This window comes from Oryctolagus cuniculus, chromosome 4 (genome assembly GCF_964237555.1).
Source record: "Oryctolagus cuniculus chromosome 4, mOryCun1.1, whole genome shotgun sequence".
Taxonomy (NCBI): Eukaryota; Metazoa; Chordata; class Mammalia; order Lagomorpha; family Leporidae; genus Oryctolagus; species Oryctolagus cuniculus.
In genome coordinates, this window is record NC_091435.1 from 159480816 (window position 1) to 159495935 (window position 15120).

A 15120-nucleotide genomic window follows, 5' to 3' on the forward strand; every position below is an offset into this window, starting at 1 on the left:
AGGGGCCCAAGGACTTGGGCCATCTTCTACTGCTATCCCAGGCCATAGCAGAGAACTAGATCACAAGAGGAGCAGCCAGGACTAGAGCTGGTGTCCATATGGAATGCTGGCACTTCAGGCCAGGGTGTTAACCCACTACGCCACAGCGCCACCCCACATTGTTTTAACTTTCTATATAGTATTGAATTAAGTACATAAACATCTACTTGTCACTCCAATAAGAATTAAGTCTGGATGAAATATTTAATATAAATTGATACTATAGTGGCTTAGCTTGATATATATTAGAAATAACCCCTTAGAAGCAAGCCACACGGCAGACTCAGAATGACAAACACCCTGAACAGCACTGTGACCTCAGAATCAGCCCTTAAAATGTTCAGATATGTCTGAAAAGCCCTTGAGAACATTTCAGGTATGGAAAGCCAAGACACTGTGGCAAAAAATGGTCTACATGAAGGATCTCTGTGAGCGAGGCCCCAGTGGAAAAAAGGAGCCATCAAAGAAGGAGGTACTTTGCTCTGAAGGGAGGAGAGAACTTCCACTTTGATTATACCCCTGTCTAAATACTGACAGAGTTTGTGGACTCAAAATCCTTCCATAGTCTTGGCAGCTCATGACAAGAGCTTCAGTGATCACTGACGTCATAAATAAGAGTGCCAGTTGTTAAATCAACAACAGGAGTCACTGTGCACTTGCTCCCCATGTAAAACCTCTGTCCTTAACAAGTGGTACTATGAGAATTAATGGTACAACTTGTCTTCAAATAGTACTTTATACTTTGTGTGTCTGGGTGGGTGCAAACTGTTGAAATCTTTACTTAGTATAGAGTTGGTCTTCTGTATATAAAGATAATTAAAAATGAATCTTAATGAAAAATGGGATGGGAGAGAGAATAGGGGGTGGGATGGGAGTTTGGGGGAGGGCGAGTTGGGGGGGAAGAACTGCTCTATTCCTAAAGCTGTACCTATGAAATTTGTATTTATTAAATAAAGGCTTTTCTAAATAAAATAAATAACCCTTTATGTTAAATGCTAATGTTTAATCTTTGTTAGGTTTATATGGATAGTTCTCCAGTGTTATTTTGATTTATTACTGATTTTTATGGTTATCCTAGACTAGGTAATTTAAATATGTAAAGCCCTGTAGGTATGTACTGAATCTAATCTGCAAGTAAAAATACAGTTATTGTTATTTCAAGTAGTGGGTGTGTTCTGATTCAGAGGCCAAGAGGCTGTTCAGTATCTGTCATGGGCTGCACCTCCCCCTCTGTCTGTTTATTGCTGTGGAACTAGAAGATCTCTGGTGTGCTCTGCACGTCATATTATTTTCTGTAATGTTTTTCTCAATACGCTTTTAACTTGCTTTATCTGGCTTACATCCTTCTAAGAATTCAGTAAATGTAAAATTGCTAATTTAAGGTTGTGAGCAAGAATCTGCACTAAAAATATTTTATAAGTGAAACATTGGCAAATACATAAAATTAAAATGGGATTCTATTATAACTTTGCCACAAGCCCTTGTTGCGGTGTGTTGTTTTCCATAAGGCTGCTTTTTTGATTGGTTTTTCATAGACCTCAGTGAGACAAGATAGCATATGTGAATGCCAAAAATTTATTCTATGACCTCTGACAAATGGAGCAAAACTTACAGATCTAGAGGGCTGATTTAGCCTTGCAAAAATATAACTTTTTTTAAAATCATTGTTCCTAAGAACAGTCATTATGTTTGTGTGTGAAGAATGGTTGTTTAAACAAGAAAAACATTATAGGACAAATGATATCTAATTTGCAAGTGAAAATATAATTGTTCATACAGATGTGACTGCATTCCCATTTAGGGGCAGCGGGTCTATTCATTGCCTCTTCCCCATCCCCCCAAATACAGCTCTAGACATATAATCACTATGCAAATCTCGTCAGCGTATTTACACTGAGAACAAATGTAGCCAATTATAGAAAAATAGGTGGAGCTGCTTTAAGCATTCATTAAATCTCCCAGGGCAAGGCGATGAATTAAACTTTATAAAGCTGCTATAAAAATAACTATTTTGGAATTTAAAAAATGGTTGTATCTGTGTAATTTATTGCCTGTTACCACATTCAGTTTTTTAAAAGGTTTATTTATTTATTTTAAAGGCAGAGTTACACAGAGGCAGAGGCAAAGAGAGGTCTTCCATCCGCTGGTTCACTCCCCAAGTGACTGTAACTGCCAGAGCTGGGCCAATCTGAAGCCAGAAGCTTCCTCTGGGTCTCCCACGTGGGTGCAGGGGCCCAAGCACTTGGGCCATCTTCTACTGCTTTCCCAGGCCATAGCAGAGAGCTGGATCGGAAGTGGAGCAGCCGGGTCTAGAACTGGTGCCCACATGGGATGCCGGCAGTGCAGGCGGCGGCTTTACCCACTTTATAGCACCAGCCCCCACATTCAATTTTAACACCAAAAAAATTCAGCCTCCCAAAATGACTCTAGATGAGCATTACATTTGGAAACCTGTGACTTTACTCCCACAGCCATTTTAAAAAACAGGACTTCAGCATGTCCCATTTCATGCAGAATTAAGGAGCCTGGATCCAGGAGCTTCCTCCGGGTCTCCCACATGAATTCAGGGACCCAAGCACTTGGACCATCTAATGCTGCTTTGCTAGACACATTAGCAGGAATGCTTTATCAGAAGTGAAACAACCAGGAGTCAAACTGGCGCCGATATGGCATGCCAGCACTGCAGGTGGCAGCTTAACCTGCTGTGCCACAGCACCAGCCCCTGCCCACACCACACTGGGACTTTTTCATATGACTTAAGGTATGTGGACACTTCCTCTGGGAGAGGAGGAGCTGAGTGTCAGGAAGAGGAAATAGGCCAGGGAATTCGCCAAATGGAGAGGGCAGGAGGCAACCGTACGCAAGCTGTAACCCCCCCCCACCATGAAATTGCTGTGCAGTCATTTAGAAAGACGCCCAGCTTTGAATTACTGTACTCCTGTGAAGTGTATGTCCTTTAGCCAGAAAAGGTGTGGCATCTTTTTAAAGCAAGGGTGGTTTGCTGCCACCCTAGAAAGTGTTGAGGTAGAAAGATCAGCAGGTTACAGAGGCCGGTGCAGCGGGGCTTGTTAGGAGGAATCAAAGACGACTTGGGGAAGCAGGTGGTTGGGATTTCCACCTTGGGGAGGTTGTTAGGGGCCATCTGGCTAAAGAAAACTAGCTCAACTAAAAAAAGGTTTCAAATCCAGTTTGAAATGCTGATTAGAAAGTCCCAGAGTGAGCAATTTCTTTTTATTTTCCCCGGTCACATGGGACAAGATGACTCTGCTTAAATAATTCAGCATTTTGTAATTGCTATTTATTCAAGAGGCAGAGAGAGAGAGAAAGCTGGTTCACTCTCCAGATGCATGGAAGAGCTGAGAGTGAGCCAGTCCAAAGCCAGGAGCCAGGAACGCAGTCCAGGTCTCCCATGTGGGAGGCAGGGGCCTGTGAGCTGTTACTGCAGCCTCCCAGGATCTGCACGAGCAGGAAGCTGATCCAGAAACAGAACCACGAAGTGAACCCAGATACTCTTATGTGGGACACTAGACCAGACGCCCACTCCCGTTTCAGCGTTATTTTAAATATGTTCATGTGTTCTCGGATTACTCTGTGAAGTTCATTGCCGTCTTCTGTCTCTCTTCTGTGCCTTAAGAGCCCTTCCCACTCTCTGTCTCTCCTCATCTCTGTGAACTCTTTCAAATCAATAGGCAAATCTTAACTTGTAAATAAAGGGGAAAAGAGCCCTTCTTCTGATGGTTTCCCACTCCCTGGGGAGGACTGCACTGACGGCGGAGGCTAAATTGTTTTCTGTAGTGGTCACTCTTGACGTCATGAAGATCAACACCACTTTCTTTTTGTTTGTTTACTTGTTTAAAAGGCAGAGTGACAGAGAGATAGGAAGACCAGGAAGAGATCTTCCATCTGCTGTCAACAGCCAAGGCAGGGTTGGGCCAAGCCAAAACCAAAAACTAAGAACTCCATCCAGGTCTCCCATATGGGTCACAGGAACCCATGTGCCTGGGCCATCATCTGCTGCCTCCCGGGCACATTATTAGCAGAGAGTTCAGTTCAATCAGAAGCAGAGTCTGCACTTGATCCCAGCACTCCAGTATGGGATGCAAGTGTCGCATGCAGAGCTTAATCAACTGTGCCACAATGCCTGACCCTGTTATTTTCCTTTTTGAACTGCAGTTTCATACTGTTCTTGGGCTTCTCTCACATTAACATGTTGCCTCTTTTGCAAACTTATATATCTTTCAGAAACAGTAATAACTAAGGAAAGAAAATATTGTAACAGCCTCTGTTAAAGTCTGATTAGAACGTTGAGGAAACAATAATTCAGTAGGTAAAACCGTCTAAGATAGGTTATTGGCAAAATGCAATCTTACATATAATGGACCTTGCCACTGGGTATCTCTTAGTGTTGGGGAGATCTGCACGACTTTGGATGTAGAAATACTGAAGACAGGGAGATATTCTAGAAGGTATTTTGATGGCACAGGCAAGAGATGATATAGACTATAAAAAGGGAGTGGGGGAAGGGCCAAGAGATATTTAGGCCTCGGAATCCTCAGGACTTAGTTTCCTAACCACCATGGCAGCATCCCTAGTGACTGTGCCCTGGACTAGCAGAAGTGAATTTGACTGTACCTGGTCTCCCACAAATTCCCAGGCCATTCTTGGTGATCTAGAAAGATGTACTCTGTGAACATTGTTTAGTCATTTTAGTACTCCACAAGTACTGTTACCCCGTCAAGCCATACCTATTTTCAACTAGCAGAAAAATGGAAAACAAAGTTCACAATATACCTACTTCCTGTGATGTGTTAGGATTTGTTTCAGCATGATTCCTCGCTTACAACCAGGGCAGGGGGTAGGGGGTATGCTAAGAATGTGCGAATGTGGGGACCGTTGCTGTGGCACAGCGGGTTTAAGCCCTGGCCTGAAGCGTTGGCATCCCATATGGGTGCCGGTTCTAGTCCCGGCTGCTCTTCCAATCCAGCTCTCTGCTGTGGCCCGGGAAGGCAGTGGAGGATGGCCCAAGTCCTTGGGCCCTGCACCCACATGGGAGATCCGGAGGAAGCTCCTGGCTCCTGGCTTCAGATCGGCACAGCTCCAGCTGTTGCGGCCATCTGGGGAGTGAACCAATGGCTGGAAGACTTCTCTCTCTGTCCCTACCTCTCTCTGTAACTGTTTCAGATAAATCTTTAAAAAAAATTCTCAGTAAAGAATGTGCAAATGTGCATCCTGGAAATAGTCCTGCCCACTTGGCTAGGCAAGAGTAGGGGAGAACCACTGTATATGAAAAAAGTTTGTTCTGGTGGTAAAACATGTTACCCAAGGGAGCAAAGTAACTGTAGGTTCAAGTTCAGGCAAGTTATTAGTAAAACAGGAAAGTACTGAATACAGGATCTTTATAAATTGTAAGAAAATTGAAACCTTAAGGGACTGAAAGTCACTGAGAAGTTTGAGGACAAAGCAAGTGGTTACTTACAGGAAATGCTTTAGGCTCCAATCAGAAGCACCAGATTTTAAACCAAACAAATAAGACCAGACCTGCCAAAATACATCTCAAGTGAGTGACTTGAAGAGTTGCTGATCCTCTACATGTAACTGTCATTTAAACCCAAGAATAGGAAGGGGGAAGGATGTCTAAACAGGAGCCCTCTGCTACCAACAAACTAAGTTCATGCTGCCCAGCGGGTCTGATAATACACTCACTACACAGGTACTCATTCATGAATGTGTCCAGCATCTGAGAACACGGCTCCCTGCAGGAGAGCTGGCAAGCACGACACGCTAAGTACCCTCCTTGATAGAAGTTAGAGTTGATTCCGGCTTCTGCAGAAGATTGAGTAACATCATATTTGAGGAGAGAATAGAAACAAGGCCTCCTCCCAGAACAAAGCCCACACCTGCCGTAGGCAGTCGCTTCCCATGGACAGCGTGTGAGCTCCCCAGGCTGCTGTGGCTGCAGATTTCCCGCAGAGACCAGCAGAGTGGTCCAGCAGCTGCAACCACCCAGCCTCCTGTCCAGCTCTGACTCTGAGCCGGGTCATCTGTGTCTCTGAGCTCAGGGAAGACTGTGGACATGGGCGACAAGTCACAGCCCCTCTCACACACGTCTGCTGCCCCACGCTTTCCCACTGAAGAGAGCTGTGAGCAGGAAAGACTAACTGGGGGAAAATTGGCATATTAGAATACCAGTTTGTAGTGGACAGCCTAGATTTGATGACTGTGGATTTTAAGATTATCTTTTTGTTCTGAAGAAAAGATGTGTATTTCAAGTCTCTCTAGATCATTGTCACAATTTTCACATCAGGGTGAAGTAGAGGGAAGAGAGGTAAGGATAATTGTTTACCTTTTAGAATAAAGACCCTGAGGAAGATGCTTCAATCAAAGAAAATTTACTTTTCATGGTTGGCAGGAGAAAATACTTAGAGGTTTTTTTTTTTTTTTTAAGACCTATTTTTATTTATTCTGAAAGGCAGAGTTACAGAGAGGTAGAGACAGAGAGATCTTTCATCTGCTGGTTCACTCCCCAAATGGCCTCAGCAGGCGGGGCTGTGCCAGCCAAAGTCAAGATCCTGGAGCTTCATCCTGGTCTCCCATGTGGGTACAGGGGCTCAAGCGCTTGGGCCATCTCCCACTGCTTTCCCAGACCTTTATTAGCAGGGAGCAGGTCTGAAGTAGAGCAGCTGGCACTTGAACTGGTGTCCACATGGGATGCTGGCCCACGTGGGATACCAGTGTTGCAGGCAGCAGCTTCATCCACTGTACCATAGCACCAGCCCTGGTTGTTGTTTTTTTGTTTGTTTGTTTGTTTTTAAGAAAAACACCTGTATACCTGGACGTTAGTTTCTAGCATCTGCAGACACCACCAGGTATTGGCGATGATGTGGAGATGGGGAGCCTTCATGCATTCTTCGTGGGGATGTGGAGTATTGCCGTTCACTTTGAACATCACCTTGGCAGTTCCTCACGTGACTAAGCATAGGATTACCATATGACTCAGCAATTCCAGAACTAGATACACATCCAGGAAAATGAAAACTCCTGTCCACTAAATGCACGTAAATGCTCAGTGTAGCATTGTTCATAATAATCAAGAGTGGGAACAACCCATATGTCCATCAGCTGATGAATTTTTTATAAGTGGTATATTCATACAGTGGAAAAATATTTGGCATTAATAAGGAATGAAGCACTGATTCACACTACAGCATGAATGAACTTTGAGTACATTATGCCTTGAAAAGAAGCCAGTCACGAAAAAGTCCACATTGATCATCTGTATGGACTGTCCAGAATAGGCAGTTCTGTAGAGATAGAAGTAGATTGGTGGAGTAATTGAGGTGTTTTACTCGTTCTCTGCTTTAGGAGACAGAAGATTACTCTAAATCTCTTTTCCCTGTACCTCCACCCCTGATGGAAGAAAAAATAACAATTAACTAATTATTTGCAATGCACACTTTTTCTTCAAAATATAAAACTTTTAAATCCATAGTCACCAAATGTAGTAGACCTAGGGCTGGAGAATTTTGGGAATGGGGAATTACTGCTATTGAATACAGGGTTTCTTCTTGGGATGATAAAAATATTCCAAAATGGATTGTGGCAATGGTTATGCAACTCCTAAATTCATCCAAAACATGAAAATGTGTACTTTAATGGGTGACGTGTACATTATGTGACTTGCATTTCAATCACGTTGCTTTTAAAAAGTCTTCCAGTATCTTGACGTCTCTGACTGTTGCTGGGACTACTTGCTGCAGTCACAGCTTTTTGCCGTGGTATTTGGAGAAAGTAGTGTGTGAATCTCCGGTGTCTTAAATAAGTCATCTGCTGGAAGGACCTTCTGAGAGTTCATTAGGAATTACTGCTTAACCAAGTCTGGAGTTGCAGTTCAGTAACTTCTCAGTAGGATCGCACCATCTGTGCTGACATTAGATGCCTCTACTCTAACACGATGCTTTATATTTCAAAACACATTTGTTTAATTTACATAGCTCTGCCACACAGACTTCCAGGATGAGTTTTTAAATTTTAAGACCTATTTGAACAAGTATATACTTTAAGTTCCAGCCAGTATATTTTCACTGTTTTTTGAACAGTCTCAACTCAGGGACATTAATTTCAAGTGGTTTGGATTTTCTCTAGTCACTGCCTTAAGCCAAGTTTTATGGTATCTTTCTTTTCTAGCAGATTTTATGGCATTCAAATCACTTCGAGTTACTAGAAGACCAGTCTGTCTATATTTAAAGTCTTGTCTCGGCAGTCATTTGGCCTGCTGATTAGAACAGCAGTTAGGACGCCATGTCCCACGTTGGAGTATCCAAGTTCCATGCCTTCCTCTAGCTCCTGACTAGTTCCCAGCTCTGGCTTCCGCCTCCGCCTAGCCACACCTGTTGCAGGCATTTGGGAAGTGAACCAGCAGATGGGAGCTCTCCATCTCTGCTGTCTCTTTCTCTCAGATAAAAAAAGAAGTGTCCTCCTTCCCCTCCATCAGAGTGACTGGAACGTGATATTCCTGACTTCTCCTTGGAGTTGAGGTCTAAGTGATGGGTGAGAATAGTGTTCCTTTCCCTGATATCCCATGGTCACCGTCCTCCATGTATCTTTGGCTGACACTGTCTTGCCATCCATGCCGTCTGGGTGACAGATACCAAAATGCCGCTTCACGTTGTGTAACTACTTGGAGAACTCACTGGCAGTTCCCCGACATTCAAAACCCAGCCATGACTCAGCCTCCTTGACCAACACCTTCCTCAGTGGTGTACTGGTAAATGTTTAACCACCAGCTAGGGTAGGGGTTGGACAGTGGCACGTGCATATGTGCACATAAAAGTTTATTGTACCTATTTTATAAATGATGGAATACATAATACTCTTCTAAGCAAACTGCTTACGACCAGTTTATTCTGAAGACTTTCATTGATTTTTACCAAACTCTTTTGTCTTTATCCATCTTATAGTTGCCGCTGACAAATGAGTATGGGATTACCATGGTGAGTGGTGTTTTCATTTAAGAAGTAGGACAAAGCTGAAACACAGCAGGACGTCAGAACTGACTTGTTAGTCAGCATCATGAGTGACATGAATTGAGCAACATGAGCCGCCTGAACTTGGCCACATCAGATACAGTGATCCCCCCTATCCATGGTTTCAGTTACCATGCAGTCCACTGTGGGCTGAAGATGCGCATGGAAAATTCCAGAAATAAGCAATTAATAAGTCTTAAAGCGTGTGCTGTCCTAAGTCCTCTAATGGAAGCTCATACTGGTTCACGCTGCGTGCCCGAGAGGCGAGTGGTTTCTTCCAGCAGACCTGTACCGTGTACGCTGCCTGCCCATAGTCACCTAGCAGCTGACTTGGTGATCACATTGACTGTCGTGGTATCTCAGAGCTTGTGCAGCTCAGGTAGCCCTTATCTTACTAATAACGGGCCAAAAGCATACAGTAGTGAGGGAAAGGACATTTATCCAGGGCATAAAACGTGGAAGGACAGACTAACTCTGGTACCATGTGGCACCATTGCAGGGGATGCATGAAAAAAACATAGAAAATACAGGGTTCAGTACTGTCTGCTTTCAGACATGCGCACACGGGACCCTGGAGCATCCCCCCTGCAGATGAAGGGGAACTGCTGTACTCGCCCGGTGTTGGTGTTGGTGTTGGTGTCCCCTACAACTTTTGTATTATTCACAGTATCAGGGCCCTGGATATGATGTGGTTTTCAACCTGCATTATTAGCATTTTCCTCATCACTTCCTGAAGCCCAGAGTGTCAACAAGACAATAAATCAAGTTCTGATTTGTAGCATTTGAGATTCCAGGCTAGCATCGTGACCCTCACTGAATGCGTAATTGGCGCGATCTATAGTAGCGCACTTTTTTCCTTCCTCAGACATGGAAGAAACATGAACTAAGAGCCTACCTGATGATGATAATAAAATTGAACGACGTGATTAACAAGGGATGAATTGTAAATGTTAACTTTGATTTTAATGCTATTTATGTAACCATACATTTATATATTTTAATTCTTAATAATGGCTGTGTATAAGTCCCTAAAAATTGAAGAGTTGCCTGTCAAACAGGCTGCAGAGCGCCACTGCCCCCTCACACAGAGTTCTCCCATGAGTCTCTCTGCTATTGGGTGCCCCCTTGCCCTGGGAGCCGCCTTCTCCATAGGACACTGACAAGATAGCAGGAGAGTGCAGACTGCTTCCTCGCTGCTCACTGTCCACCCAGTCAAGGGGCAAAGCAGCGGGGCAGCTGCCCAAGCCACTCCTACGTGAGTTAAACCTCCAGCCGGGGAGGACTCTCGACAGTCCCCTCCTTGCAGACGCCCCCAGTCTTCCTGATGGAGGCTGGGTTTTCAGGCCCCTCCACACAGCGCACTGCAGGGGGCAGCCTCCTGGAGCTGAATAAGCACCAGCGGAGTGACTAACGTCTGCTTAGAAGAGGGGTGCTTGGTGCCTCCTTCTGCCGCCCTTGTTACCAGTTCTGGAGTCACAGCACAGCTTGCTGGACTCGCATGCAGTTTTATTCAGCATTCTCAATTTTAGATCTAGTTTAATAATGGTCACCATTTGATTAGATCATGGAAATGCGCACCTTGTTCCTCAGTCCCTCTTAGTCAAACACAGACACACACGCCGTGTCTTTTCAGAGGACTTCATCTTTCTGATTGAGTTGTGTGTGTAATTAGTCGTCTGGTTTTCCCACATTTCAAAATATAAAAACTCCAACTTTGTACTAATTACTTGGTTTTTAATTAGCAGACACGGAGGAATTCTGATATTTCTGAATCTTGATGAGATTCTTCAGGTGGACATGAACGTCCTACTTCCCTGGGGTGAAATATCTCTAATTGCTCTATGGCTGACTTTATTAGGAGTTAGGTTCTCCAAACTCAGATTTTAGTGAAGAAAAAGAATGAGGTGTGGTGAGGACTGACCTCACTGGATCAGAACCTGAGACAGAATATTCTTGAAGTACTGGAGGGAGTGGAGGGAGCCTGGGTAAGCAGTGACACCATCCAGACCACAGGAAGGGGAGGGTGACTGCTTGGACGACTTAAAAACTTCCAACTTACGCATGACAAGGAGCATCATAAACTAGGTTAAAGGACAACGCTGTTCTGGGACCGAATATTCTCCCCACACTAACAGATGAATGGTGATAGCCTTCCAGGCGCACTGAATTTATTTCATCTGAATACCGAGAAGCCAGTGCTGAAATCAGCAAAAAGCTTAAGGAAAAGCTGCATCTTAGCATGAAATGAACTTCTGAAATACAACTATAAATCGGAAGTTTGATTTTCAAGAATTTCACTTTGCAATTGTGTTGTTAAAAAGTAAATGTTGCTCAGGTTTGTCCTGAGTTCTAGCACAGCCGCCATCGGATGGCTCTTCTGCATACTTACAGTACTTTAGAGAAGATGTGCACTGTCACCTGGTGACCTGCTATCAGGTCAGTAGCTTTTATTTTGCTCAGACAGTACCACAAAGACAAGCATTCGTCAACGCCCAGACCTGGAGGTTTGGCTCACGCCGATGACACGGTGTCGTCGAGGCAGCCCTGCCGACCAACGCTGTGTGCGATGCTGAAGAAAACACTTTCTGAACATTTAAAAGGCAGACATGATTTTTGCCCTAAGGTTTTTCTTTCTAATACTTCTGCATTCATTCGCTGGCTCTACATGACCATCAGATGTGCTGCATTCTCTGCCTGCAGCCATTGGCTGGTATAACCAAGTCCTTCTCTACAGTTAGGCTTGTTCTGATCTAGCAGAGTTTTCTTAAATATTGGTTGATTGATTTGAAAGAGAGAGCGACAGCGAGTGCTTCCATCTACTGGTTCACTCCCTAGATGGCCACAACAGGCAGCACTGGGCCAGGCCAAAGCCAGGAGCTGCATCTGGGTCTCCTATGTGGGTGGCAGGGGCCCAAACACTTGGGCCATCTCCCACTGCTTTTCCCAGGCCATTAGGAGGGAGCTGGACCAGCAGTGGAGCAGCTGGGACACTACTCAGCACCCGTATGGGATGCCAGCATCACAGGCAGCAACTTTACCTGTTATGCCACAACACCAGCCCCCTCTAGCAGATTTTTAACATGTGAGAGCTGCTCTTCTATCTTGTTTTCGTACATATTTGAATGCACACATGGACAGTTCCACATCTTTCCCTTGTATGTCATATAATTTATCTTTGACCTAAAGATTTTCATCCCCAAGTTACACTCAGAATACTTACCAATATTTACAATCCAGTATTCAGGTATTAACAATGAGTCCAGGTAATGACATCATGCTTATTAGATAGGTTGATGACCTATGTGGTCTCTGTTCTCCACAAGCTCATTAAAGCCAAAACTGACCTGCATGGGGGCATTTGACTATTCAGTCTTCTAAAGACTAATGCAGATTTTGACTGAACACCAAAGCCAAAGCTGAACTTCATCTATCTTTCTTTCTTTCTTTCTTTCTTTCTTTCTTTCTTTCTTTCTTTCTTTCTTTTTTTCTTTTTTTTTTTTTTTGACAGGCAGAGTGGACAGTGAGAGAGAGACAGAGAGAAAGGTCTTCCTTTGCCGTTGGTTCACCCTCCAATGGCCGCCACGGCTGGCGCGCTGCGGCCGGCGCACTGCGCTGATCCGAAGGCAGAAGCCAGGTGCTTCTCCTGGTCTCCCATGGGGTGCAGGGCCCAAGCACCTGGGCCATCCTCCACTGCACTCCCTGGCCACAGCAGAGAGCTGGCCTGGAAGAGGGGCAACCAGGACAGAATCCGGCACCCCAACTGGGACTAGAACCCAGTGTGTCAGCGCCGTAAGGCAGAGGATTAGCATATTGAGCCACAGTGCCGGCCTGAACTTCATATTTATAATATATAAAATGCTCCTTCATATTAATAAGAAAAAAATGGACAAGGGCATAACTCACAGAAGAAGAAACACAAATGGTAAACAAACATCCAAGGATGCTAACCTTAGTAGGCATCAGGTTAAATGCAGATGCAACAATGTCAGATTGGTTTTTTCTGTTAGCTTGGCCAAAATTTTTAAAAACTGATAATGTAATATTGATGAAAGTGTCCAGAAAGAAAGTGAATTGTCCATCCTTTTACTGAAGAGAAGCTTGGCCATATTCACCTGAGGTTTAAAATGCACATTTTGTGGTCTAGCGCTGGACCAGAAATACTCAAACATGTACTCAAAGATTATATAAGACTGTAACACTATTTCTAATAGCAGAAAATCAGCATCTAAATGTGATCATTAGAGGAGTGGAAAAATGAATACCAGCTCTGCAAAGGAATGCCTTGTGGTTTAAAAATAAGGAGCTGTGGGGCCGCTGCTGTGGCGTAGCAGGTGAAGCCACCACCTGCAGCTCCGGCATCCCATCTGCCAGTTCAAGTCCTGGCTGCTGCACTTCTGATCCAGCTCCCTGCTAATGCGCCTGGGAAAGCAACAAAGGATGGCCCTAGTGCTTGGGCCCCTGCAGCCACATAGGAAACCTGGAAGAAGCTCCTGGCTCCTGGCTTCTGCCTGGCCCAGCCTCAGGCCTTGTGGCCATTGGGGGGTGAACCAGCAAATGGAAAACCTGTCTCTCCATCTCTCTCTCTCTCCATCTCTCTCTCTCTCTCTCTCTTTCTGTAACTCTGTCTTTCAAAATAACTAAAATAAATCTTTTAAAAAATAATAATAATGGGGGGCCGGCACTGTGGCGTTGCAAGTAAAGCCGCCGCCTGCAGTGCCGGCATCCCATGTGGGTGCCAGTTCGAGTCCCGGCTGCTCCACTTCTGATCCAGCTCTCTGCTGTGGCCTGGGAAAGCAGTGGAAGATGGCCCAAGTCCTTGGGTCCCTGTACCCACATGGGAGGCCTGGAGGAAGCTCCTGGCTCCTGGCTTTGAATTTGCCCAGCTCTGGCCGTTGTGGCCATTTAGGGGAGTAAACCAGTGGATGGAAGACCTCTCTCTCTCTCCCTCTCTCTCTCTCTCTTTCTCTGCTTCTGCCTCGCTGTAACTCTGCCTTTCAAATAAATAAACAAATAAATCTTAAAGAAAACATTTTTAAAAAATAATGAGCTAGATCTATTTGTACTGTCAAAAACACAGCTGCAATTGGAAAAGACAAGAACATCTGTCATGTAATTCCCATTTAATTTAAATACAGTCAATCAAAAAGTGTGGGAGGGTGAACATGAAGCCATTGGTAGTGGTTACCTCAAGATGGAAGAAGTTCTGGTTGAAGGAAAGAAGGCACATCTTTTACTTCGTACCTGCTCGATTAGTGTCTAAATTAGCACAGGATGTATCTATTACATTTTAATTTTATAGAAGATTTGAATAAAACTAGGCAAGACCAAACCAGGAAAGAGAAGTTCCAAGAAAGAAACTAAAATGAGCTACTCCTTCTCACCATAAGTCTGATCTGTGGGAAGCTTCAGTGACTTGGTGGGTGACTCAAGTATGATATTAATCACAGATAGAGTAAAACGGCTGGAGAAGCAGTGGATTATAACCTTGCAGAGTCCAAGAAGTGGCAACTTGTAAATCACAAATTCCAATACTAAAACAGTTAAGTTTTTTATTATTTTTTTGACAGGCAGAGTTAGTGAGAGAGAGAGACAGAGAGAAAGGTCTTTCTTCCATTGGTTCACCCCCAAAATGGCTGCTATGGCCGGCGCGCTGCGCCGATCCGAAGCCAGGAGCCAGGTGCTTCCTCCTGGTCTCCCATGCAGGTGCAGGGCCCAAGGACCTGGGCCATCCTCCACTGCACTCCCTGGCCACAGCAGAGAGCTGGCCTGGAAGAGGGGCAACCAGGACTAGAACCCAGCGCCCATATGGGATGCCGGCAATGCAGGCAGAGGATTAACCAAGTGAGCCATGGCACCGGCCCTAAAATAATTAAGTTTTAACAGCAACAAAAAACAACCAGGAGAAAAGTGAAATAAAGCTGTCCAGAATCCCCACTGTCTGTCACTAACTGGCAAACAACTCGTGCATAGAGGATGAAATCTGTTTCTAATGCTCGCGCTGCAGAAGGGCACACCTGTCGGCCACAGTTACTGTGCGATTTACGGCTGTTGTAGGTAC

At 44.6% G+C, this 15120-nt stretch overlaps 1 protein-coding gene across 9 annotated transcripts in view; it reads left to right on the forward strand.

Annotated features, from left to right (window-relative positions):
• The window catches only part of UBE2E2 (ubiquitin conjugating enzyme E2 E2), a 388098-nt gene that overhangs the window by 363676 nt on the left and 9302 nt on the right, over window positions 1-15120 (forward strand). The gene's annotated exons all lie outside the window — the stretch shown is intronic.